General features: G+C 37.8%; 1 protein-coding gene across 2 annotated transcripts in view; it reads right to left on the minus strand.

The window, feature by feature from the left end:
• The window catches only part of LOC127632497 (KN motif and ankyrin repeat domain-containing protein 1-like), an 88271-nt gene that overhangs the window by 58190 nt on the left and 2924 nt on the right, over positions 1–27157 (minus strand). Inside the window, exon 2 of one of the 2 annotated variants that reach the window (XM_052111110.1) lies at positions 6731–6816. The gene's annotated coding sequence lies outside the window, so the exon portion shown is untranslated. Of the gene's footprint in view, positions 1–6730; positions 6825–27157 lie in introns of those variants that run through there. The other variant, XM_052111118.1, reaches the window with a different exon arrangement.

Below are 27157 nucleotides of genomic sequence, written 5' to 3' on the forward strand. Positions count from 1 at the left end.
CGTAGGCTGATGTAAACTGTAGATCATGATACAATGGTAACAAGTCTTTAGAAAACAAAAGATCTTACCTAATAATATGCCATAAGAAAATATTACTGGATTCAATGTATGTTTATGCACTTTTGTTAGTGGAGTTAACTTTTGAGCCTGAACTCAGATTTGGAATGCACCTCTGTTTCCAGTTCTTCTCTATTTTTGGAATGAGTTTCATCTGTTAAAGTCAGTCTCTAACAACAAGACCAGATCTGAACAGCATGCCACACACACACACACACACACACACACACACACACATTTCCTAAGTCTTTAGGATAAGGACTTCAAGAAACATTAATGCAAACCAGGAATTATTCCCCTTGAACCTAGAAAGTCTATTTTTCTGGCACTCGATGCTAGAAACCTTTTTTATTATTATATATTTATTTTGTTCATTTGGCAGACATTACATTACATATTTAACATGACAACACTGCCGTCTAGGGGTCTGTACTCTTTAAATGTATTTTAAAGCACATTACAACATCTTGCTACCCAACACACAACTTTTGCGAGTTGCAATACGATTAAAACAGATAAAATTATTCAATGTTATAAAAAAAATGCATTAAAAAGTTTACCGCATATTAGCAGCAAAAAAGATATATAGAAATCTTAAAATCTAATTGAAATAATGGAAGAAAATTATACATACCAAAAATGCAAATAGTCCTTTTGTCTTACAGCTTCTGACAGAGACACATGTACGAATGCAGGTAGTGTTACTGTGGTAACATGAATCCGAGGGAAAGTTACGTGCACTCCATGTAGTGATGCAAACTAAACTCACTGCTTTATTTAACAATGATCCAACTGCTCCACTCCGCAGAATATATAGAGTGGGTATTCCCACACGCACGCACGCGCACACACTCTCCCGCTCCAATTATCTGACAGATGTAGGCCCGTGTCTTTTTTCTACCAGTCTCTTTCTATCACATTGCTTTTTTTTTTTTTTTTACTCATCCATTCCCTCTTCCTCATCCTATCTACTTACCTGTCAAAACCATGCACTTGACCAAGGGCAGGCTGGAGCCAGTTATTAGTTTAGCCAGCAGACTGAGACCCAGCAACCATTCTTCTCATGATAAAGAGCATTAAGAGAGGGCTGCAGGCCAAGGGAGCCTCCAAGAGTCACCACCACAAAATGCAGCACTATACCACACTTTATTTATCAAAATAAATAGCAAATTAAAGTGCAGGATTAGAATTTAAGATAATCTGATTATCTTTCTAATTTTCTAATAATTTTTTATTTGTGTCATATTGTGTGGTAGAAAATTACATGTTTTACACTGACTCTGTGCACAGTTCTAGTCAACATTGTGAAAAGAATAAGAGAAAGGGTGAACATTTTTAGCATTTAGACTGGCTTGGTTTAGGATCCATCAACACACACAAACCATGGGAACACACACAAACCATGGGAATGGAGTTCATAACATATCTACATTTCTTCACTCATGCACAATATGAGAGAAGTTACAGCCATCTCTGAAGCTTTTCATTGTGATATCTGATCTCCAAGGAATTAGCTCCTTGAGAATCATTGGTTTTAGCACAAGTGCCCCACCATGTTTTGTTCGAATTGCGTTGAAAATAAATTTTTCCTCTGGTCCCCAAGCTGTGGGTTCCTGATGCTGTTTCCCAGCCTAAAATCATCACGACAAAGACAAAGAGCATCCTCTGTGAAAGTATGGGACATCATTAATCCGTTATGCTCTCAATTGAATGAGCAACCGTAAAGGGAGCAACAACATTTTTCGGGGATGTACAATAAACTTGCTCGCTCTGGTCCGTTTTTTTTATGCTAGCAATTATGTACACGTTGTAAACCATTATAGCACTCAATGTTTCATTTGTATATATATATATATATATATATATATATATATATATATATATATATAAGCCATTTAATTCTTCCACATAAAAAACAAAAGTTAAAGCAACATCACAAAATGCCAGGTACACAATATGTGTAAAATCTGAGATGTGAATGGTTACAAACTGCAGGGTGCAGCCACGATTAGCTAGGAGTGTGACAGAATCTCTGTTCTGTTCAATATTTTAATAGCCAATGATGCTAAAAAATGACAGCATTACCAAGATCTGACTAAATTCACTTCCCATGTGCTGTCTGATTACAGCCGACTGCTTTCAAAAGCTCACATGCGTGTGTCTGGCTGCCCATGCACTTTTGTCTTGTGATGAATGCAGCACTCCTGTACGAGGCTCTGCACTGTTTTTAATCAAAATACCCCTCTTTAGGCGATATTAATGCAAACACAGCTGTTAATGAATTATGAGCGTGTAAACAGACAGGATTAAATCTGCAAAAGCAAACACGGTCGTTAATGTATAAGCAGGCGGGACAAATTCTTCAAAATGTTAGATCTGTGCAATATCTAAATGTATATAAGCTGCATGCCGTCTGTAATAGGCCTTCAGGCATTCTTACTACATCAGATCAGTATTAATGTAGATTTAATAATCACACAGTAAAGTGTCTCAAATATTTAAGTACTTTAATTTGCATTAAAATTACCTTAATGTTTTTGTATTATCATTTTTTATAATATAAAGTTTAATTGCTACTTTTAACAAAAAAAACAAAGCACTGTTTACGCTGTTCTCTATTTAATTACTGGCTGTTGAATAATTCTTTTACAAGCTTGAAGCAATTTTTACAAGAGATTCACTGAAGGCCTCATTGTTTTTGTTTTAATTTCAATTGTTAATTTTTATTAAAAAAAATAAAAAACTTTTGTAAAATAACTGTTATTCTGCATATTTGCTAACAAGTATAATACCAAGTTAACAGAACTGTTAATGAAGATTATATCTTGTTTTGCTTTTTACATGTATTTATAATGTATTCGTTGTCCACCTTGTGGACCTAGGACATTTAAAATGTATGTATTTGATTATATTTTATTGTATTTTTGAAGCAGAGAACATTTAGTCAGAACCTCTAGCAGGTATTAGGAAGGCCAGCAGAGGGTGCTCACCCTGTAGTCTGTGTGGGTCCTAATGCCTCAGTATAGTGAAGGCGACACTATACTGTTAAAAGGTACGTCTTCCAGATGAGATGTTAAACCGAGGTCCTGACTCACTGTGGGCATTAAAAATCCCAGGACACTTCTCGTAAAGAGTAGGGGTGTAATCCCGGCCAAATTCCCCCAAATGGCCATTATATATCATGGCCCCCTGATAATCCCCATCCATTAATTGGCTCTATAACTCTACACTCTCCTCTCCACCAATAGATGGTGTGTGGTGACCGTACTAGCGCACTATGGCTGCGTCACATCATCCAAGTGGATGCTGCACACTGGTGGAGGAGATTCCCCCTATACTATGTAAAGTGCTTTGAGTGCCTAAAAATGTCTTATATAAATGTAAGGAATTATTAATTATAATAATAATAATATGTATACTATATGTAACTTTTTTTAATGCCCTTATGTCCAGGTTTTGTAAAACACTGAAATAAGTGAATAATCTTTATTCGAAGTAAAAAAATTGTGATTCTCAATTTATCCACAATCTTGCAGCTCTAATTAATATACAGCAAAGTGCCTTAAAACATTTGTTTGTCTCCACTCACATCTTGATGTTCAGCCATCTCTATCATGAGTGCAATTTTTTGTGCTTGACCCCCTCCTGTTTAAGTTCCTAACACAAAACTCTGAATATCTCTCAAAGATTTGAATGCCACCAAATTGGAAAATGTTAATTGTATCAACCAGAAACCTGGACTTTGTTTTCAACCAAAGATTTCTGCAAGTTGCATATCAGGCTTTTGCCATTTTAAGCAATATGCATCAGATGGTCAGCAAACTGACAGTTGTTGGTCGTGGTCCTTCCGGTCTAACCATTGATATGACAAAGGATATTTTTAGCACTATATTTACTGTTTGCTTGGCCTAAAGTAATTCCTCTGAATTAATATTATGACCCTCATCCACTGTTTATGCATGGCCATCTGTTGAGCACTAATTGAACCAGCTGTTCTACCTACTCACTACCCCAATATTGGAGTCTCAGAGTCAGGATAGCATCTCCACTAGCCAGTCTCTATGCAACTAGCCTTTTGTCTCCAGTTGTAGAGAAGGTCCAGAGGGACTGGAGCGGTGACATCATGGTCAAGCATGATTAAATGGCTTCCTCTGCCATTCATGTTCAAATTAAGCATAACAATATGGCACAAGTTTATCAGCGGGAACGGATGGATGCTCTTTAAAGCCAACTGATATGCAGAGGGAATATATTCCCATAGCTAATTGATAAACTGCATAATGTTATCCAAGAATGAAAAATCAGAGCAGAGCTTGGTGGGAAAAGTGACTAAGTAGAAACCTTGACAATTCTACCAAATCAAATGCTCTCTGCACAAAACAGACTTGGGCTAAAGCTAGAAAACAAAAGAGATAACCAATTCATTGCAAACATCAGCTATAGGACAGTTATTCCAAATTAAATAAATCTAAATTTTGCTTGAATGTAACCTCCAGAAAAACAGATTTTCAGTGGTCCCAAAAATTAAGTTTTAGGATTCAAGCCACACTTAAAATGTATGCATTTCTTTGCATAAGTTAAGAAAATATTAAACCAGGTGGCATTTCTTTTTAAGAAATAGACACACTTTTACAAATTATTTCACAAAAAAAGGGTTTGTAAGATTTTAAATGATAACTAGAGCTGTAAAGAATGAATGCCTTAATGGACTCAATAAATTCAAAAAGTTTAATGTTTTAATATTAACACATTTACCGTTACTACAACACAAACACTTGTTGGAAGGGCAGAACCTTTGCGGTGTGTCCGCCCAATTACAGTGATGCACAATTCACAACACACACAAATGCACTACCGTGTCAGTGATAAAATGATGGAGAAAGGATCTATTAATACTATATGATGTACAAAACAAGCCCAGATGGGACTTGATAGAAATCAACCATTTTTCAGCCCAAGGAGAATTTTAATTACCACAGAAGTCAGTCAAGTCTTAACTAATCACCAAAACGCAAAATGAGACGTTTTTGCCTGCAAGTGCTTTTTCTGTGGAGTATAAAGTGGCATTAGTTGCTGGTGTTGACGCCCTGACGCGTATCATGAATGTGGCTTCACGATTGCTGTAACAAAGCAGACAGCCACAGTCTACAGGCAGATTAATACTGAGAGAGTTTTAGAAATGAAATGCCTATTGCAATAAAAATGCAATTTATCTGGGACTAGTTCTTTCAATTAGTCAAACTCCAAATCAGACTTTGGGAAAGGTTTAATGTGCTAGTTTAGTGCATTTCTATCTTAATACTGTGGAAAGCTTAAAATAAATATATATATTTTTACATGTACCGTACATAGGGTCAAATTTCAGCACTTTCAAAATCTTCTTAATCATGATTAACTACAAACACTTATGCGATCAATCGTTATTAAAAAATGTATTCGAATGACAGCACTAATGATAACACGATTGAAGTACTGTTCAAACTGACTTAACTAAGTAATCACTAAGTAGTAATTGCAAGCATTTAAAAAGACACCACCTTGTTCGATATATTGCCATCTAATGCAATGCATCTTAAGTGTCCAAATACTTTTTGGGTCCAAAGCATTTCATTTCATCCCTCAAACAAATACTTATTCTTCCTTTCCCATTTTTTTGGAATTTAGCATTTACTGGATACTTCCACTAACGTGGAAGATGCACAGATAATCATGTTGTAGTTGCAGTGAAGTGATTTGTCTCACCTCACAGTTGAGGAAGACAAACTATGAGAGGAGCCATCTGGGTTAGGCACTGGGATAAGTACCCAGTTTGAGGCAACCCCCACATGTAACTGCCATCACACACACACACACACACACACACACTTTAGGGATCTGTTGGACTGTCAGGGCACTAAAGCGTGCTCTGTAAAACCTCTCATGATTACAACGAATGCAGTAGACACAACACAATCTGCTAGAAGAAATTTAAATTGCTTCCTGTACAACTGTGGCAGGAATAGGCTAAACAATAGTGAGAGTGGGGCTGCACGAATACTTAAACGGTGCTTTGACTTGCTGTATTAAATTAGAAAAATACAAAAGGGATACATGTTTTCCAAACAATTGATTAGTAACTTAAAAACAGTGCAGAATCTTAAATATTTCTCATTCAATTTACGTCATAATGTTTCTTTGTTTTAATCTTTTTTTTAAACCTAAAACTTCCAGGTTTAAATTTGAAACCCAGATTTTCATTGTGGACACCCCACAGTATATTTGAACAAGAACCAATTTCCTTATTTCTCAAATGAGGTTTCAAATGCAGATTTAAAAAGCATCTTGTTATTAAATTGACAAATCAGACTCAAAATTCTGATAGGATTAGCTGTATTTAAAGCCATTGTAATATGCCAATAACTGCACAAGTCGGTCCACACATTCTATATTAAAAGCCTTACATTTGGCAAATGAATTATATTACTTGTAAGAATATATATATTATGGCTCACAGAGATGATCCAACCACATAGTGTTGTCAAGGTTACTGGACAGATACACCCAAAATAAAATACATCAATCGGTTCCTTGGAGGAACAAATACCTTTTCATTGAATACACAATACATCTGTAAAGTCAAAAGTTTAAATATAAAATCATGGCTTAAAAATAGTAATAAAAAAATAAAAATCACCTTTAGAGGATCCACAGTTTACACAAGCTCTCATTCACCAAATTAATCACTTGGAGGAAACCCTTTTAAGAGATGACAACCATTGCCTATAGAAAAAGAAAGAGATATTAAAAATCAATAGGAATGATTTCAATTGCTCTTTTGAGATTCAAAAGAATGAAATTTAAACAATCACAGTCCATGAGAATGTATAAAATACGAAGTAGAAGCTGGTGCTTTGCTTGTGTTGTTAGTACTCATGGCATCAGTAATAATGACATGCAAAATACTATGAATTTACTGTTCCCTGAAGCTTAAGCCGATTTTCCACATAGACATGATAATACCTGTTTAATGTATTTTATGTTCAGACATGTCATTAGGGTTGCACTGTGCTACATGATATGACTAGTGTTTTCAAACTTTTCAGAGTACACATATAATAGCCAATTAAAAATAAAATGTTCACGGCAGCCTAACCTTGCACATTTATAGCCTATAATTTAGACCTTAAGTAATGCTTTAGGCTTTCGTGGAATGTCCAACAGATATATTGATATGACTGTATTCTAAATAAATGGCAAGATACATTTCAAGACTAAACGTGGCCAGGAGAAACATCCTGCATAAATAAGCTGTACAAATGATTAAGATTTTTCTCTGTGTTTGAGAACTGCAAAGGGTATAAATGGAAAAGATAGAACAAGTGGCCTTATACAGTAATACAGTTTATCAGAATTTTACAACCATCTGCAATTCAACATCATAAAGTTATGAAAACTAAACCCATAGCCTAAGCCACGAAAGAATGTGTTACAGTGATTTTATCAGTGGTAAGGAGTGCTCTTAGACACAACACGAAGTGGAAACCCCATTACCCAATTTTGGATTGATTGAGAAAGAGTGGTTTATTGCTTTTATAAAATGGCAGTAGCAGTATTATGATAAAAGACACCAATGTTCAATAAACAGTTAAAATGATCATCAATAGCAGCTTTTCCACCATCGGGCCGAACGTTCGTTGCGAAACACAGACATTCCGTGCAGTTGGCATGCTTACGGTTCCTTTTTTCAGTGGGTGACAGCATGAGAGGCAAACATTGGAGCATGTGTGCTATGATGGATGAACGCATATTCCAGTTTATAGGAGTGCTTTGTCCCATGTTGCAAAAAGGAAACCAAAGTGAAAAAGGCAAGGGGTTTACAATAATTTGCTGAGTTCTGGATGCCCCCAGACACTGACACACAGAAAGAGAAGTTCCCAGCCTAGCTAAAAAGGACATTTATCGACAAAATATTATGCAATTAATAATAATGATATATTCTATGAGATTTAATGATGAAAAAGGTGTTTTCAAAAAATTATCTACAATACCATCATAATATCATGAAGATACACGAAACATACACTATACTTTTATTACATTTTATAAACCTCACCACAGCAAACTTTGCCAGCTACCTAGACAATTTGCTTTGGCAAATTGATGATTGTGAGTCGCCACGAAGTATAGCCATTCCACCAGCATGGTTGAGCACGATTAACTAACTGTGCCAAGAAATCTGGGCGAAGAACGGTTTGTAATCGTGCTGTCCCGAATCGTGCTCAAGTGGAAAAGCAACTGGAACAGTCCCTCGTCATGCTTCGAACCGATGGAGGAATAACAGCTATTAATTCATCAGAAACAATTCTTCTGACACTTAAAAGGGATAGTTCACCCAAAAGTGAAAATTCTCTCATCATTTACTCACCCTTATGCCATCCCAGATGTGTATGACTTTCTTTCTTTTGCTGAACACAAATAAAAAATGTTTAAGAATAATTAAACTCTGTAGGTCCTTACAACGCAAGTGAATGGGTACCAACATTTTGAAGCTCCAAAAAGACAAAGGCAACATAAAAGTAATCCAGTGGTTTAATCAATATCTTCAGAAGCAATAAGTGTGGGTGAGAACAGATATTAAAGTCCATTTTTACTATCAATCTCCACTTTCAAATACTACTTTTGTTTTTGGCAAGTTGCATTCTTCATGCATATCGCCTCCTGGGCAGGGTGAAGAATATATGGAAAATACGGACTTAAATATGGATCCATTTCTCCCACACATATCATGTATTTTGCAGAAGTCAGTCAGTCATACACATCTGAGTGCATGAGGGTGAGTAAATGATGAGAGAATTAAAATTTTGGGTGAACTATCCCTTTTCAAATTAACAATATTTTATTGATTCACACACATGAACACCGTAAAACAAAACAAAACACAGAATCAATCTTAACCCCCATTATTTCACCTTCCAATCCCACCCTGACCCCAGCAACATCACAGTGGTCTCAAATTATATTAGAGACGCGCATGCACAAAAAAAAATAATAAACACCAACAAAAAATATAATTAATCATATCACACATATACCCGCCCCATTTTTCCACGTACATGCTGTACTTCCCCATTCTTCTAAATGCCCCTTCCTCAAAGGCTGCAACCCTTCCCATCTCAGAGCACCACTCCTGAAAAGAGGGTGCTTCAGCCAACCTCCAGCTCCTTAAAATGATCTGCCTGGCAATCATGACACTGGTTAAGATCCAACTCTGTGTGTCCACTTTCAATATCGATGACCACCCCATTGCCTAAGATACAGAGTCTGGGGAAATTTATACCGGAGTGCCTAACACGTCACACACCAGACTCTGAACCTTTAACCAAAACTTCTGAATCTCAACACCCCCCCCCAAAAGACAAAGGTTATGTCTCATCCTCTAATTGGCATCGCCAACATATGGGTATGTCTTTAAGACCAAGCCTATTTAATTTAGAGGGGGTTCAATAGAACAAATGTAAAATCTTCAATTGTATAAGGTGCACCTTTGCATCTCTAGATGCAGTTTTGATTTCCTACCCCATTCTCCCTCCTCCAATTCAAAGTTTAAATCTTTCTCACATAAACTCGAGTGGTTGAGGCTCCGTCTCCCAGACTATGAATTAACAAGGAGTAATACACTGATGTCTCATGACCTTTTCCAAAAGCAGTAATCACCTTTCCCAGAGTTTCTGCAGCTTTAGAGGGTGTATGCTATTCTCAAAAATAGTACAGAGCAAGTGGTGCAGCTGTATATCCCTAAAAGAACTGAGATCTGGGAATCACAAAATGTTGAACCAAATTTTCAAAGGATCTCAACACACTACTCTCATGTAGGTCATGGAGTGTATTAACCCCCCTCACAATCCACTATGACCAGCAGAAAGGGAACTTATTAATGCATAGTTTGGGGTTTAGCCATAAGCTTGAGGCAACATTTAGATAAATATCAAAATTAAACAATCTGGATACTTTTGTCTATACCAAGTGCAAATGTGAAATAACGGGGTGTGATTTAACTTCTATGGTTAGATTGATAGATAGGCTTTGCAATGGCAGAATAAGGGCAAGAACCTCCTGTTCAATACAGAACCAGGGAGGGGCTCTTTCAGGTGCAAACGACCAATGAGCCAAATGTCTGAGACATAACGCATAATAATAAAACTAAATCTTGTGTAGGCCTAGCCCACCTTTGTCAATCAACCTATACAGCTTACTAAAATTTTATCTGGGGCACTTGCCACTCCAAATGCAGGACAAATTGCTTGAAATTAGAGAGGGGGACATCTATAGGGAGTGACTGTAGCAGGTATTTGAATTTTGGAATACAGTTAATTTTAATAAACTTTCCCAATCATCAATAAATGCAATGAAGCCCACATTGCTCGAAAAACCTTTTTATTAAAGGGTCAGATTTAACTAACCAAATCAGACAAATTTGCTGGGAATAAAATATCCAAATACTTAAGGCCCTGTTTGGGTCATTGGAAGGCGCCCGTCTGGAAGGCAGTTACTGGACAGTACGCAGTCACAGTCAAAGCTTCGGATTTAGACCAATTTATATTGTATCCTGAGAACTTGCTTCCACAGAATTATTAATTCTTTTTCCAAGGCATAGATCTATTAGGGTCAGAGATGTAAATTAATATGCTTATGCGCCACACCTCCTGTCACCACCCTTGAAAAATCATCCACCTTTTTTTAAATCGCGGCTGCTAACAGTTGTAGGGCAAGACAGAACAATAATGGGGAAATGAGGGCAACCCTGCCCGGTACCCCTATCCAGAATAAAATAATCTGAAAGTAATCCATTTGTTTGTACCGCTGCTACAGGGTGTCTATAAAGTAACTTGATCCAACCAATAAAAGTACTCCCAAACCCACACATTTCCAAAATCTGAAAAAGATTATTATCCCATGCTACCATATCAAAAGCCTTTTTCGGTGTCAAGTGAGATGGTAGCGAACGGAGTCTGATCATTCGCCACTGATCACATGATACAATAATGTTATCAAAAGAGCTACGACCCTGAATAAACCCCACTTGATCTATATCAGAATCAGCTTTATTGCCAAGTATGCTCACACATACAAGGAATTTGTCTTTGTGACAGGAGCTTCCAGTGTACAACAATACAATCAATACCAAAAACAGCAGCAAGACATAGGTAATTAAAACAAAAAAGAATAAAAAATAAATTATACATATACGTACATACACTCACCTTCATACATACCCACATACACACACGTAGTGCAAATCTATTACAATCTGTTATATAAAGAACAAAAATACAGTATATTATGTACAGAGCAATGTAAGTAATGGCAGAAGTGGATAGGTTGGACAATATAAATAGACTTAAAGGTGGGGTATGTGATTTTCTTTTGACCATTTTTTCAAAATAACTTGAAATCCTATTCCTAACCCACTTACTGGCTGTAAATTAGAAGCACTGAAATGAAAATTAAGCAATTTAATCATCTGTGGAACGGGCAGGACTCGAAAAAACTCCAGCCGATCATTTTCAAGACCATCTAGAATCATTGGACAGAAAATGTGTCAATCAAACGGTCAGTACCATGCCCCCTCCCCCACCACCCTGGCGCGTCCCGTTCGATGCGCATACTCAAAGCTCGTGACCCAGTAACAGGAAGTGCAAGTCAGCCCGGTACGAGAGAGAGAGAGAAGGAGAAGGTGTAGTTGCTTCAGTTTGTAGAATGGCAGACAAGACACCATCACAGAAAAGAAAATCTATTTTCGAGAGAGCAATTGCGAACAAAACGGCCGAAAGAGAAAGGTCAAAAACAAGGGTCATTCTAGGCGATGCTTTTAAACGTTGGCGGCAACTGAAGGACCAGGAAGGACTACCAACAGATGCGGCTGTGGCATTTTTTCTGCTTGACAGGTGAGAAGCCGATTAACTAGTAGTATTTAATCAGGGAACTGTCTTTACTGACGATATGCGCATGAGAATTGTAGCTGTTCTAACGTTATAGCCCAGCCATATGATGAACTAGCTAGCTAAACAACCTGTTTGGGGAGGAAGCTGATGTGAGCGATTGTATTTATGTATGGCTATGTTCTTTTTTTTTTTACAGTTATGAGAAAATCAGCTCTACACCTTTCAAGAGTGGTATGCGACCCCCTCCTCCTGCTGCGTCAACAATTTGCATCTGAGTTTTCGCTCGTGCATGATTGCGCGTCCATGTTTTTCGAATGGGTGGAGTCAGGGCCAGCGTTGGAGGAGAGAAGGTAGGACCTTATGAGTTGTGTATTTTCAAAATCTGCCGGCCGTTTTGCAAATCACATACCCCACCTTTAAACTGTGTATTGCACATAATTATTGCTCAATGGGGCAATTTAATTGTTCATTAGATGGATAGCATGAGGGAAAAAAATGTTCCGGTGTCTGACGAGTGCTGATGGTACAGGTGGTGGAAGTGAATTCCCTGCCTCACAAGCTGCTGACTGTCCGTCAAAAAGCTGGTAATCCACTGACAGGTAGAGGTGGGAATAGGGAGTTGGTTTAACTTAGTCGGGAGTATAGCTGGGAAGATTGTGTTGAAAGCCAAGCTGAAGTCCACAAAAAGGATCCTTGTGTATGTCCCCGGTCTGTCCAGATGTTGCAGGACGTGATGCAATCCCATGTTGACTGCATCCTCCACAGACCTGTTTGTTCGATAAGCAAATTGAAGGGGATCCAGAAAGGGTCCAGTGATGTCCTTCAAGTGGGCCAACACCAGTCTCTCAAATGACTTCATGACCACAGATGTCAGGGCGACAGGTCTGTAGTCATTAAGTCCTGTGATTTTAGGTTTCTTAGGGACAGGGATAATAACTGAGCGTTTGAAGCAGCATGGGACTTCACACTCCTCCAGTGATCTATTGAAGATCTGAGTGAAGATGGGGGCCAGTTGGTTAGCACAGGAAAGAAGGCACGCTGGTGAGATGCCATCTGGGCATGGAGCCTTCCTTGACCTTTGCTTCTGAAAGACACGGCACACATCATCTTCACAGATCTTGAGTGCAGGTTGTGTAGCAGGAGGCGGGAGGAGGGGGGTTGCAGGTGTTGTTAATGTTTGTGTGAAATGAAGGTCCGAGTGCGTGTGGGGTGTGAAATTGGGCCTTTCGAATCTGCAATAGAACACATTCAGGTCGTCAGCCAGTCGTTAGTCCACCACAGGGTTGGGGTAGGAGTCCTGTAATTAGTAAGTTGTTTCAGGCCACTCCACAAGGATGCAGGGTCATTAGCTTAAAACTTGTTTTTCAGCTTCTCAGAGTAGCTTCTTTTAGCCACTCTGATTTCCTTATTCAGTGTGTTCCTGGCCTGATTATACAAGACCCTATCCCCACCCCTGTAAGCAACCTTTTTGGCATGACGAAGCTTTCTGAGTTTTCCTGTGAACCATGGTTTATCATTGTTTAATGATAAAAATGTCCTAGTAGGGATGCACATACCCTCACAGAAACTGATGTATGATGTAACAGTATCTGTGAGCTCGTCCAGGTCTGTAGCTGCAGCTTCAAAAACACTCCAATCAGTGCAGTCAAAGCAGGCTTGGACTAATGTAGCAGAGCTGGAACTACATCTCCTTACAGTCCTTACAACTGGCTTTGTTGATTTAAATTTCTGCCTGTAGGTCGGGAGATGTAGTAACAGACAGTGATCAGAGAGTCCCAAAGCTGCACGTGGGACAGAGCGATATGCATCCTTTAATGTTGTATAGCAGTGATCCAATATATTCCTGTCTATGGTGGGGCATGTAATGTGCTGTCTGTATTTGGGCAGTTCGCATGTGAGATTTGCTTTGTTAAAGTCCCCAAGAATAATAATAACTGAGTCCGGGTATTATTGTTCTGTGTCTGAGATTTGATCAGCCAGCTGTTGCAGCGATATGTTCCCAGACACGTTTGGAGGAATGCAAACACTCACCAGAATAAAAGAAGAAAACTCCTGCGGCGAGTAGAACGGCTTACAGTTAGTTATGATATCTCTTATACGCTGAATATCATATACATCATAACTTTATCATAACTGGATCAGAGAAATTGGACGGTAACTTTTACACTCACTTTGATCTTTGTCCTTTTTAAGAATCAGACTGATCCAGGCTTGTGTCATGGTTTGCGGAAGCTTTCCATTCTTTAATGATTCTGCATAAACTTCTAACAAAAGTGGAGCCAGTTCTGTAGCACAAGATCTTAAACTTTCAGCGGCAAACCCATCTGGCCCCGGGGCCCTGCCTGTAGGTAAGGCCTTAAATTACCTCATCAAGTTCCTCCAAGGTTATCTCAGAATGAAGAGAAATGTTTTGCTCAGTCGTCAATTTAGGTAGTTCTAATGGTTCCACAAAGTTTCTAAAATCTTAATCAGTAGACGAAGACGTGGAACTATAAAAGATCAAGATAGAACTCTTTAAAAGGCATTACTAATATCATTGGCGGAGGCAAAATGGCATGGGAATGGTAGAAAAAAACACTCTCTCTGCTTTATACATCTAGCCAAAAGATTCCCTGCTTTGTCCCCTGACTTAAAACATGACTGTTTTAAAGAGATTAAAAAGTCTCCTTCCAATATTATATCATGAGGGGTGCCAGAGTCTTGCAACATCCCTTCAAGACAAACAAAAGCCCTGATCATCAGCATTAGGTGCATAAATATTAGCCAAAACCAACCTTTGCCCCTGAATGAGTGTTAAAATTGTAATGATCTTCCTAATTTATTTTTAATCTGTGAGATTTGAATTGTAGATGTTTATTTATCAATGCAATGACTACCCTACTCTTACTTGAACCAGCACTAAAGAAAACATATCCACCATATATCTTCCCAAATTTTTCAGCTTCCTATGAGGAAAGAGGAGTTTCTTGATGAAACACCATTTTATATGTCTTACGCTTAAGAAAATAACCTTCCTTTTTATGGGGTGCCCAAACCCATTCACATTCCAAGTGGAGAAAGATAGCCCACTCATATTAACATTTGACATTTTGATATAATAGAAAAAATAAATTGTGTCAAAAACAAGATTGTAAAGACCACATTCCAACATTAGTGCAACAATCAAACCCTGAACTCCGCCCACCCAACCAAACAAACAAAAACAAAAAGTGTGCATTAACCCCACACACGACAGCATCAACCAGCGTCCATCCCTCTAAACTCAAAAGGTCCAAGTATGCTTACGAGAGCCTGTCAAGAGCGTATTGAGAGTCAAATTCACTTGGAGGTCGCATAAAAAAAAAAAAAAAATACCATCACTTCCTCAGTCCATCAACTTTAGACATTGCTTGAACAGAAAACAGAAACAAAAAAATGGCGCCCAGCTTCCTCAGACAGCCAAGAATATATACTCTAGAGACATGTAAATACTTGCTAGGGACATGTAAATACTTTGCGGCCATCCTTAGTATCGATTCTCAATTTGGCCGGAAACAGAGCAAAAGCAATCTTCCATTGATGTAAGAGTTTCTTGCATTCCTTGAATTGATCGCATTTCTCGTCGAATTCGCAAAGTCCGGGAACAAGACAATTTTGTAATTCTTCCAAGAAAGCTTTCCTTTGCTCATTTGCCACACGTAACACAAGATCTTTATCTGATGATCTCAGAAATTTGGTAAGATTTTATCTGGGTCCGTTTCCCTCCACAGATCTGCGAGCCAGAAATCTGTGAGCTCACTCGATTTACAGCTTTTGGCCTGTTATGTCGAGCAGACTCGGGAAGAGCTCATCTAGAAATTTTACCATATCTCGGTCCTCCTCATGCTCAGGAATTCCAACAATTCAGATGTTATTCTAAACTACAGCGGTTCTAAAGGTCTTCCAGTTTTTCAAAAACTTGTAAATCTGCCTTGGTCACCAACGGATTAGCAGCCAATTCCTTCTTCGATGACTCCTGATAATTGATCCGTCTCTCCATGTCCCTGATTCTTGTAACCAATTCAGAGAATTTTGTTTCCATCGCCATAATTGATTGACGCATTACAACGAGATCCTCCAAGTCTGCAACAACTTTCGTCAGCATCACAGACATGCTTGCCAGTTGATGCTGAATTTCTCCCGCTGCACCGGCCAAACGGAGTCCCTGGTCCACAGGCCCGTCAGAGGTTTCAGCATGAGCATGTAAGTGTCTTTTAATATCTCCAGAGCCCGAGGAACAAATATGTAGTAGGATGTGTTGAATCTCAACAGTTTATAACAAAAATAAGCGAAGCTCGCAGAGCTCGTTGTTTACACGTCCGCTCCTCACATGGCGACACGTGACCATGAAATATCCCTTTAATATAGTCCATCATCCTTAAATATAGGTTGTTTGTGGTTGCCAATCAATGTAGTAACTTGGCAAATTAATATGTGTGGTCACATGTGTGCGTTCATAATCATTTCACAAATAGCTTCGAATCTTAGAGTCATAACTATCAATTCTTTATTTGAATGCTATACATTTTCTGTTTCATCATTCCAAAAAAAAAAAAAAGAGTACTGGGCTACTTCATTTTACACAAAAACTCATAATCTGCTAAAGTAACACTGATGACATCAGCTAAACACCTTAGGATGATTGGCACCTCATGACAACTATTGTGCGTTACTGTTTATGGTGTGAGGGGTCAATGGGTCATAAGGTTAAGACAATAATAGTGCACCCTCCTGCAGATAATGCATTGTATTGTGTGGAGAACTCTGAAACTTTGCTCTCAGCAGGAAGTTGAAAGCTGTGATAAGTGAGCCCTGGAGGGAACAGACAGTGGCTTTGTGACCCTTTCGGTCACTGTATGCATCAAAGTGAGAATCTCACATCTAATCCTTCCATGTAACTACAAGTGCCATGAGAACCACAGGAACACATGAGAAAATAACAGGAGAGGAAATGGCCTGAAATTATAACATAAATGTGCAAATCAAATCTTGGTTACACTAATATCCATTACCCTATAATACTAGCAAATACAAATTTCAGAGTGAAAGGTTTTTAATTCCACATTCTGTATTATTGCATTGCATATATATTGGGACATAGTAAGGTTAATTAATTTTTTGATCCTTTACAAATACGTTGTGCTCATTTAAATTTTATTCTCAAATAAACCAAAACAAAAACCTTAACATGATGTCCAATCAGATTAAAAGGTTTGTAACTAGCTGTTGCATAATCAGAATTAGAAAACCCTGGGCAGATTGAGAAGACTCAGATGGTCTTTCACGTCTACAAGCTGCCAGAGTCCATTTGGCACTGTCACCCTAAGTGGACTGTTCTTCTATAACACAGCTCGGTGTGTAACCTTGACACTAGAGGAATGCCTGAGAATGATTGTAGTAATTGCAAGCATGACTTGCAATGAATCAATGAGCACTGATCAAATTAGGAAACTCATTGACCACAGACCACAAAGCTGACTCTTGGGAACCTCCTCTTGCCATGGAAATGCGGAGGAGGCTGTAAATAGACTAGAGGGGGATTTATCACATTTCCACATAACCTTTTATGTTTTGGTTCAGAGCTGCAGTTTTAGGGACTACTACTGCATAATCTAGTATTTCAGGGAGGGGGTAGCAAATTGTGAATTGAGATAAGCAGTAAGAGAGGATCTAAATTAAAGCATCAGATTTTAAAAATCTTGACTCAAAGATATCTAATGTGGCTTAAGATGGTTTATAGAAAAATAAGGGCATATCTTAAATCAGTTTCAAAGAGGGATGCGGACATGCAAATGTTATGAAGAAGAATTTAAGGACTACAGGAAACAAACACTCGAGAATCTTGGCATGCCAAACTAAAAAATAAATGCATTCAAAGCCACTTGAATCCTTTTAAACTTGTCAGTGCTCTGCAGTTTAGGGGCTTTTGTCAAGACAGTAATCTTCCTCTTGGGGAATGATCTGTGACTGTACAGCAGACCGTACTGTCAAGACCTTAGGTTAAGGAATTTACAATTATTTTGTGATAACACACCACAACATGTTTTGAAATCTGAAAATAAAAATAACAAGAAAGTCAAAAAATCTAATTTCTACATAAACAGCCCATTGCAATTTCAGACTCAACACAACAGAACTGGTCACATTTGAAACCACCGTGAAAATTCATGAAATATCTTAACTTTTGGGATTTAAGACAACTGTGAGGTTATTCTAACTAACTTTAAGGTGTTATTAACTACAATTATTAATAATTTCTTTTGAGAATTTGAATTTTTATAATTTTTTGTGGAATACAAAATATTCTTAACCATTTTCTTGCATTAGAAATTTAGGAAATGGTAGTAGAGAACAATTATCTTAAGAACATTTCGTGAATCCGGCCCCAGAATTATCCTAGGAATACAAACCTCATTGGAGACTTCAAATAACATCATAAAAAAAAAGATTTACCCATCTAAATTCCCTATACCACTATTAAGGTTCATTTTAATTTCAATAAACCAAGTAATGTTTTTTTTTTCCTTAGGAAAATATTAACATATTGGATTTCTCTCAGAGCATGAAGTGTGGATGAAAAGACAGATCAGAAAGTAGAATGCAGATGGAAATTTGGTTACCTAGGTGAACCAGCCCCTTTTAGGGAAAACAGAAACCTGAGAGGCCTAATATGAGCCAGGCTTTGCTTTAGCTCTAGTTCTAGCTCACCACTGAGCTCAAAGAAGTGAATCCCACAGAGACAACATGGTTGTTTCAAACTAATATTAAGCAGAGACACAAAGATTTCAAATTGTGTTTGATTTAAACATTAGGTAGCTAAGGAGAGAAACAAATTGCAAGAGATAATGAAATGAGAAGTCAGATAATGTTAGCAATGCATGTTGATAGTGTAATACTACAAGCTAACCACTAGCAACATGTTTTGAGGCCATCAAACTTCAGTGGTGTAAATCCATGTGCAGTGTACAGATGTGTTATCAACAGATATTAAATAAGGTACATCTGAAGAAATCGTTTGACATTCTAATTCTAATACAAAGAGCTACATGTGGCAGCAAGCTTGTGCTGGTTGAGAGAAGATAACTCAGAAATCAGGCTAATAGCTAGGCAAAACATTTAGCAATAAATGGGGCACCCACACACAATGATTTGAAACAACAGCATGCCATAAATTATTCAATGAGAGCTGTGACCACAATGCAACAAAGTTGAGCAGAGTTTATGCAAATAAGCAGCAACATGGTATGGTGACAACCAATACAGACAGAGGAGCATAAGTGATTCACCTCTGTTGAATAAAGAAAATAGGATTGTCTACAAGCAACCAATCGCATATAGTAACCGGGCTACCTCCAGCAATTTCAACAATTTTACTGGTTCAATACAGGTTAAGCTCAATCGGTAGCATGTGGCATAATGTTAATGTGCCACACAAGCATGTCTGACGCAGGTGTTCATTGACGGGCCCTTAAACAAGCCCTCATAATAAATCTCAAACTGACTGACAAATTCACTTGTGAAATGGATTGCTGTGAACTGTATGCCAATGATGGACTTATGATCAATAATAGGGTAGTAAACAATCCAGTGTATTCTAAAGCCGCTTTTTATATTGTATTATCAATGATTAACTCTTCTGCCACAAGAATGTAATTTCAATTATCTGAATATTTTTGATTTTATATAAAATATTTTTTAATATTTAAAAAAGATAACTTTATAATTATTTCATCATTAAATATTGAATTATTGTTATATGAGGGCCTTTCTCAGAAAATATTTTTATATGCGATTAATTAATCAGGACACCATGTAATTAATTTTTAATCGATTGACACACACACACACACACATACATATATACATATATATATATATATATATACACATACATATATATATATATATATATATATATATATATATATATATATATATATATATATATATATATATATATATATAAAATGTATATAGAAAAATAAAAAAACACTGCATCTTCTCTAGGTACCTCGTGTCACTAATACAAGTAACCCTGAAAAAAAGAAAATTGTGTGGATAATTTCCACATAAAATACTCAAACACACAATACTCCTGTAGACTCTCATTGGAATAAAGAAACTGCTTGTCAAAGAAATTTCTGCCGGCAACAGTTACAAAGATAAAATTGGTCAAACGCTTTTAAGGCATCAAGGCAGGGCTTAGCGATGGGTCATTCTTGGAATTGTGTAACACCACCACCTGTTCTTGTATATTTTAGATTAATCCTCCACAACAAATCCAGCCTTAAAATAGTTTTATTGCCTACATGCTGCCTGGCCTGTCTGTAAACACTGGACCCCTCAAGACAGGGGTAGCATCTAGATGGGTAAACTGTGTCGACGGGGTAACCCAAGCAGTTGGACAGACAGCAATAGATGCCTTCAGCTGAAATCTGAGGAGACCTGAGGTGGCCAGTCAACTAAGTTCCCTGTAGGTACTCAGCTTCCCACAACACAAAGCAATGGATGTGTGATATTATATGAATGAGTGTACATGTATAGTATACACCATTTATACTAAATAAGGGCTATTCCTGGTCTTTGTAACCAATTAAGTGTTTAGGGGACAACTGTGGGAAGATATATAGATTAGAGTGTACATAAAGTTTATGCATTGCCAAAATAATGGCTACCTGGACTTTGTAACCAATCAAGTTTGCAAGAGTCAACCGTGAGATGATATACTGTATACATTGTATTGTAACGGCTACACATTCCCTAAATTATGGCTACCTAGTCTTTGTAACCAATTGTCTTTGAAAGATGCTTGCTAGACTTTAAAAAGACCAGAGAACTGTCCTACAAGCCAATGTCTGTTCTTATCAACAGACAAATATATTGTGACTATTTTTATAGTTTCAAAAATATCTCAATCAGTTGTTTTCTAGGAAAGCATTCTGGCATACAAGCACAGCACTCAACTGAACATCTCCCACATACCATTGTCTGTTTTTATTACACCCAGGACTAGGTGGCATTTGCCTTTTCTCAGGAGAGACCTACTTTTCTTAAACCTGCCTGTTCCTGCCCAAAATCTTCAACTCAGTATTCAGCAACTCTACACTTCACTGCATTCCATTCAGTGCTGAACTTTAGAAACCAGTGAAGGGGAGATCAGTGGGGAGGCTTTACTCTGATTATCTTTTCCTCACTTCAATCAGCCCTTCAGTGAGAGACAGGAATCCTGTTAGAGAAAGTCTAATGGTAATTAATGACTGGGCTCTCTGCTCCCCATATCTTCCTAGCTCACCCACTCTTGTCTACATGAGCTCCATCTCGAAGATCTATCAAAACAATCAATTAGAGAATGATAATGTTCCCAGGGGTCAGTCTTTCTAGTGTGGATTTGATGGCACAGGTTCAAATTCACAAAGCACACAGTGCTGTAGGAGAAACATACAGAAGACCAAAAACAGGGAGCTCTCTCTTGGAGTAACATGCTTTCAAAACTCCTCTGAAGGAAAAATCTGGCAACATTTCAAATTCAACTGATGTGGCCCCTTTGTCTATGTAGTTTCAATGTATTATTCTCAGTGTGGGGGAAAAATCTGTAAATGCTCTGTACTGTGGCTCAGTCTGGCTTAAAATACAATTTGACTCAACTGGGGACATTTCTTCAGCTTACGTAGTTTAACCTCCTGAAATCAGAGCACGATGTGTGCTGTGTGCATTTCCCAGTTCCCGTTTTGATTTGTAACTAGTAACACCTAATAAACAAAACAACAAAAATTCTAAAGCAAATAGTTTTCCTAAACATTGACGTCCACCTACAGTATGTGGACAGCGGGACTAAGTTTTCAAATTTTAAATAAAACCAAGCTACAGAAAGTCACTTTTTTATCAAATTGTTTATTATGTTTCCAGGAGTTTTGGTTATTCATGTTTTTGAGACGTTGCAGACATTACATCAGAAATTAGCATACAAGTAATGGCCAGCATCAACCAATCACTGCAAACCATGTTAAAATAAATTTAACATGATAAATTCTGAATCTATGAACTGATTACCATTGTCCCATGTCTGCCAAACAAATTGAGTGGTCCAAACATTATCTGCAGCCTGAAATGTAACTTTTGATAGGAAGTTTCAATTGAATGCACTTAGCAGAATAGAGAGCTATAGGATTCTCCCTAAATGACTTCACCTCCAGTGTGCTGTCTGTCTGCATTGTTCACTGAACAGATCGAATGCACCTTATTTTCAGCTTCACTCCATATAAAGCCTCTGAAAGCAAACTTTTTCAGCTTTTCGCTGAACCCATGTATTCACATTGTGCACAGTGAATATAGGAATGAATTTCTCTTAATGAATAGAACTATATTGTACAGTAATAAAAAAAAATGTATATTAAAATAAAGCATAATAACCCACTCAAAACAAATGGTTTTTTTTCTAATTTTGAGGGAATAATGTCCCAAGACGTGTATGTGGACATCATGTTTATCAGCGTGTTGACTTGCGAAAAATTAATGATTTTTTAAAGAGGCATATCAAACGAAACGCTTTAAGAGATGCTAGTCTTTAAACCCAAACAGGTTTCAATAAAAAAAAAAAAAAACATGTGTTGGCTCTGCACCCCTAGAAGCGCTTTACGGAAATCAACGTCATGTTGTGTTATGTGACTCGATGGGGCAGATGTTTAACCCTTAAATGACAGTCTTGAGTACTGGAAAGTTTTATAGCCATTTATAGCATTTTTGTACCAACAACTTTGCTCATCAACAATTTAAGCCTAGATCTTCATTTCAACAGATGTCCCTGACAAGACCTTTACACGTAGATAACTCTGTAGATGGTTAATGTTTTTTTTTTTTTTTTTTTTTTTTACAGTTCTCTACCTCCTATTATGAATCAATCCAAAACTCATGAAAAACAAAATGTTGGACAAAAGTCTTAGGACAATGACTTGGAAAAAGTGCCATTACCTACCCAATACTTTTCTGTAATGTAGAAAACCTGATCCTGGTCCCCTCTGCTCCCCTATGCTTCTAACTAAACAGAACAACTTTCAAATGAGCTGGTGTCCTTTTTAATAAATTTATATGGACTGGGTTCCAGATTGCAGGATGTCATTAAATCTGTTCATTCTGCATATCAAAGAAAATGACAACATTTCAAAAGGCAATTAAGTTATGGCCCAACACTGGTAATTTAGTGACCATCAACCAAAAAAAGCAAATATTGTTACACAGGTTTGATGCAACAAAAAGGTGTGTGGTTTTTCCAATGGAGTGTGGTACGCATATAATTGAGCGTCTGCACTGATTACTTCCTTGAGTGAGAAAGCTCATGCAGTCATACTTGTCCATACTTACACACAGCCATTAACACCCAAAGTACTAAATGTAAAGCTTAACTTAATGGCATTGAAATTTAACTTCCTTGAGTGACTAAAGATCACATTCCAATTCCCAATTGAATGCCACTATTTGAAACCCTTTCTGGGATGCTAAAGGCAACACTTTATGGAAAGCATTGCCTTTATTTTTCAAAAACCTCTAGTGGAACACAAAACACTACTTTTCAAAAACCTCAACTCTTACAGAAAGATTGATTTAGAAGCCAGCCTTAAAGGTAATGGTAGCCCATCCATAATTCAGTGAGAGATTCTCTATGCTGGAAATGGTTGGTGCAGGCTTTGAACAATGGATAGTAAAAGGTGCAGATTAGATTTGTAAACAGTTCTAACCAAGCAGCAACGTAATTTCATCTGTATAAACAGCAGCAGCAGTGTGGCTTTTACAGCTGGAGAAAAAGATGTAGGTGACTGTTCCCTTCACTATGGACTGAGCTTTGATCACCATGTGCAAAGCATTCTCAGGAAGGTGCAAATTGAATGGCTTCTGCCAGATGTTCACATAAGCCTGAACATACACATCTATGTTTCTAGTCTGGTAAAGGTTAACATCAACTGTGGGCTTTGAGAGAATCAGCCTTAAACTTTCAACACTATTTTTTCTGAATTTCTAAAAAGTTATTAGCAAGTTGTTAAAAAGAGATGCAGTGTTGTTGCTAACAAATGCATGCTGCTACTAAACACAAATAACAGGATAAATAGTTAATAAGCCATACAGAACAATCCAGTTGTTTTCAAATTGGTGCATAGCAACCAGCAAAATAGCATATACTCCGTTAGCATGTTCATGAAATGCAGTCCGGCTAATTTGTGTCAAAGAAAAGTTCCTGCCATTTCACTTTTAAAATAAAAGCAGACAGGGATCTCACATTCTTTAATAGTCTTTTATTATGTCATTGTTGAAAGGACTTTCGAGCACTTTCATCTTGAAACTGTTATCTACTGGGACTACATCCAAAAGATGTCTCTGCACCATAAAGCCTTCTTCCATTCACCGTCTCAGACCAGAAACTCACACTGTCGACAGCCTGTGGATGTGCCAATTTTACTCTGTATTACCCCCTAACAAAGTCTACTATCTCAAGATGAATATGTTCCAAGGCTTTGGTCACATACTTTTTTCCAGAAGTGCAACTAGAATAGGAGAGGAATCTGCCAATGAAGAATTAAAATTTGTCTGCGGTTGAAATGGTGGCTGACTGCATCCAAGAAATGACATTTAAAATGGTAAAGGACTCCCTTGTTTCAGAGGTTTCATTTCTGATGTTGGTAATATTTTGTAGGTTGCAGACAATTCTTTACACAAGAACATAATAATGTCTTTGTGAGGGTCTCAAACAGACACCGTATATGAGAAGGCATGGCATTGTTGCCAACCTGGAAGAATGAATGCCTCAAAAAAAAAATAGATAAGCTATTTTTCATTCTTCGCTAAGAGAAGTTTGAAACAGCAGAGCAACGACATGCTGTTTGCAAATATTAAGACACCAGACACGCTGCTGAGGGAGGCATTCAGAGGAGCACCTCATATTTCTAAAGGGACATTAAAATAGATGAGCTCATAAAGTGATTGCTTGTTTCACTTGTTTCCAGCCCCTTATCAGGCTAATCAAGCCTCCGAGAGGGATAACGGCCGACTGCACACGGTGGTGCAGCAGAGTGCGTGCGTTTATGGGCAGCTGTCTGTCATAAGTGTGTTTGTGTCTTCTGGTTTAAGTTCTTAAATATCATTTATATTGTCAAGCCGGTTCTTGCCTACTCAACTACCAGGATCCACATTGGCCTTTTCCCTCTCTTTTTAATTTTACAGTGGGTTTTTTTGGGACGGTACTGCAATGTTACAGGGAGTACTCCCCCTGTCCCCTCCCAGATTCAGGAAGGTGCAGATGACCTGCCGGCAGACGAGGCGTAAGGCAGCAAGTCCTCAAGCATAAACAACAACAGACGTTAAAGTATATTACTGTTAAGGACAATAATTTGATGCAGTTTTAGCATTTGATATTCATTTAAATAGGTAAACGTGTCATTTTGCCCATTGCACCAAGAAAAGTGAAAATATGCAGATGTCTGATTGGTCCATCCAACCACTGATCTACAAACGCCTCGGAATTTTAATTTAAAAAAATTACGAAAAATTAATGTGGATGAGGGCGTGCTGACGGTCACTGCCAATTTTCAAAAAAAATTGCTAACATTTTTAGCGATTACCTTTTAGCTCTTTGCTCAAAAACTGATCTCAAGAGCACATTACAAGGTACATATACACTCAGCAAAAAGAGAAATGCCCCTTTTTCAGGACACTGTATTTTAAGAATTATTTTGTAAAAATCCATAACTTTATAGATCTTTATTGTAAAAGGTTTAAACAATGGTTTTCCATGCTTGTTCAATGAACCATAAACAACTAATGAACAAGCACCTGTGGAACGCTTGTTAAGGCACTAACAGTTACAGATGATTAAGGTCACAGTTATAAAAACTTAGGACACTAAAGAGACCTTTCTACTAACTCTGAAAAACACCAAAAGGAAGATGCCCAGAGTCCCTGCTCATCTGCATGAACGTGCCATAGGCATGCTGCATGGAGGCATGAGGACTGCAGATGTGGCCAGGGCAATAAATTGCAATATCCGTACTGAGAGACGCCCAAGACAGCGCTACAGGGAGACAGGAAGGACAGCTGATCATCCTCGCAGTGGCATACCACGTGTAAAACCTGCGGTACAGGTACAGGCAACACCAACAAATGCCCAAGTTACAAGCACAATCCCTCCATCAGTGCTCAAAATGTCCACAATCGGCTGAGAGAGGCTGGACTGAGGGGTTGTACGCCTGTTGTAAGAAAGGTCCTTACCAGACATCACCGGCAACAATGTCGTCAATGTGCACAAACCCACTTTTACTGGACCAGACAGGACTGGCAAAAAGATATACTGCAATACCTAATACAGTATCTGGCCACACCAGATACTGACTGTTACTGTATTTTTGACCCCCCCCCCCACCCCCGGGAGACATTATTCCATTTCTGTTAGTCACATGTCTGTGAAACTTGTTCAGTTTATGTCTTAGCTGTTGAATCTTTTTATGTTCATACAAATATTTACACATGTTAAATTTGCTGAAAACAAAAACAGTTGAAATTGAGAGGATGTTTCTTTTTTAAATGTTTATGTTTATAAACATTTTGCCGTTATTGTGCAATGTTTTTTAAATTCCACTCACTTTCAGGTTGAATATCTTTGGTAGGGGACCAGACAGGAACCTGAAATTTGAACAGAAGTCCTCTAAAATTCTGCTGTTTGTTTGAGATTCCACGGTTTACAGATTACATATTATATCTATTCATTTCTCAAAATGCATTAATAAAGCAGGCTTTCCCCAGATTTCTACTAGCCCTAGCTCTGTAACCAGTGGAATCTCAAACTGTAAAATTTTCACAGTAGAATGCTACCTAGGTATCCCCTAAAAAAATTAAGACTGAGACTTGAACACTTCCCATTATAAATTGACCCTAAAGGTTGAACATTGAGCAATCTTGAGCATTATATTAGGACTTAAGTTCTAAATCTAAGGAACAAGAATGTGCTAAATTTTTATATGTACCTTGTAATGTGCTCTTGAGATCAGTTTTTGTTCCAAGGAGCAGGGACCATCCTGAGCTGAGATATTGAGGTTTCCGTAAACAGCTTTATAACCAAAATTTGTCATGTGCCATGAAATAAAAGATGGCCATCGTGGTTAAACAATGGTTTTGCAATA

This window comes from Xyrauchen texanus, chromosome 3, assembly GCF_025860055.1.
Source record: "Xyrauchen texanus isolate HMW12.3.18 chromosome 3, RBS_HiC_50CHRs, whole genome shotgun sequence".
Taxonomy (NCBI): domain Eukaryota; kingdom Metazoa; phylum Chordata; class Actinopteri; order Cypriniformes; family Catostomidae; genus Xyrauchen; species Xyrauchen texanus.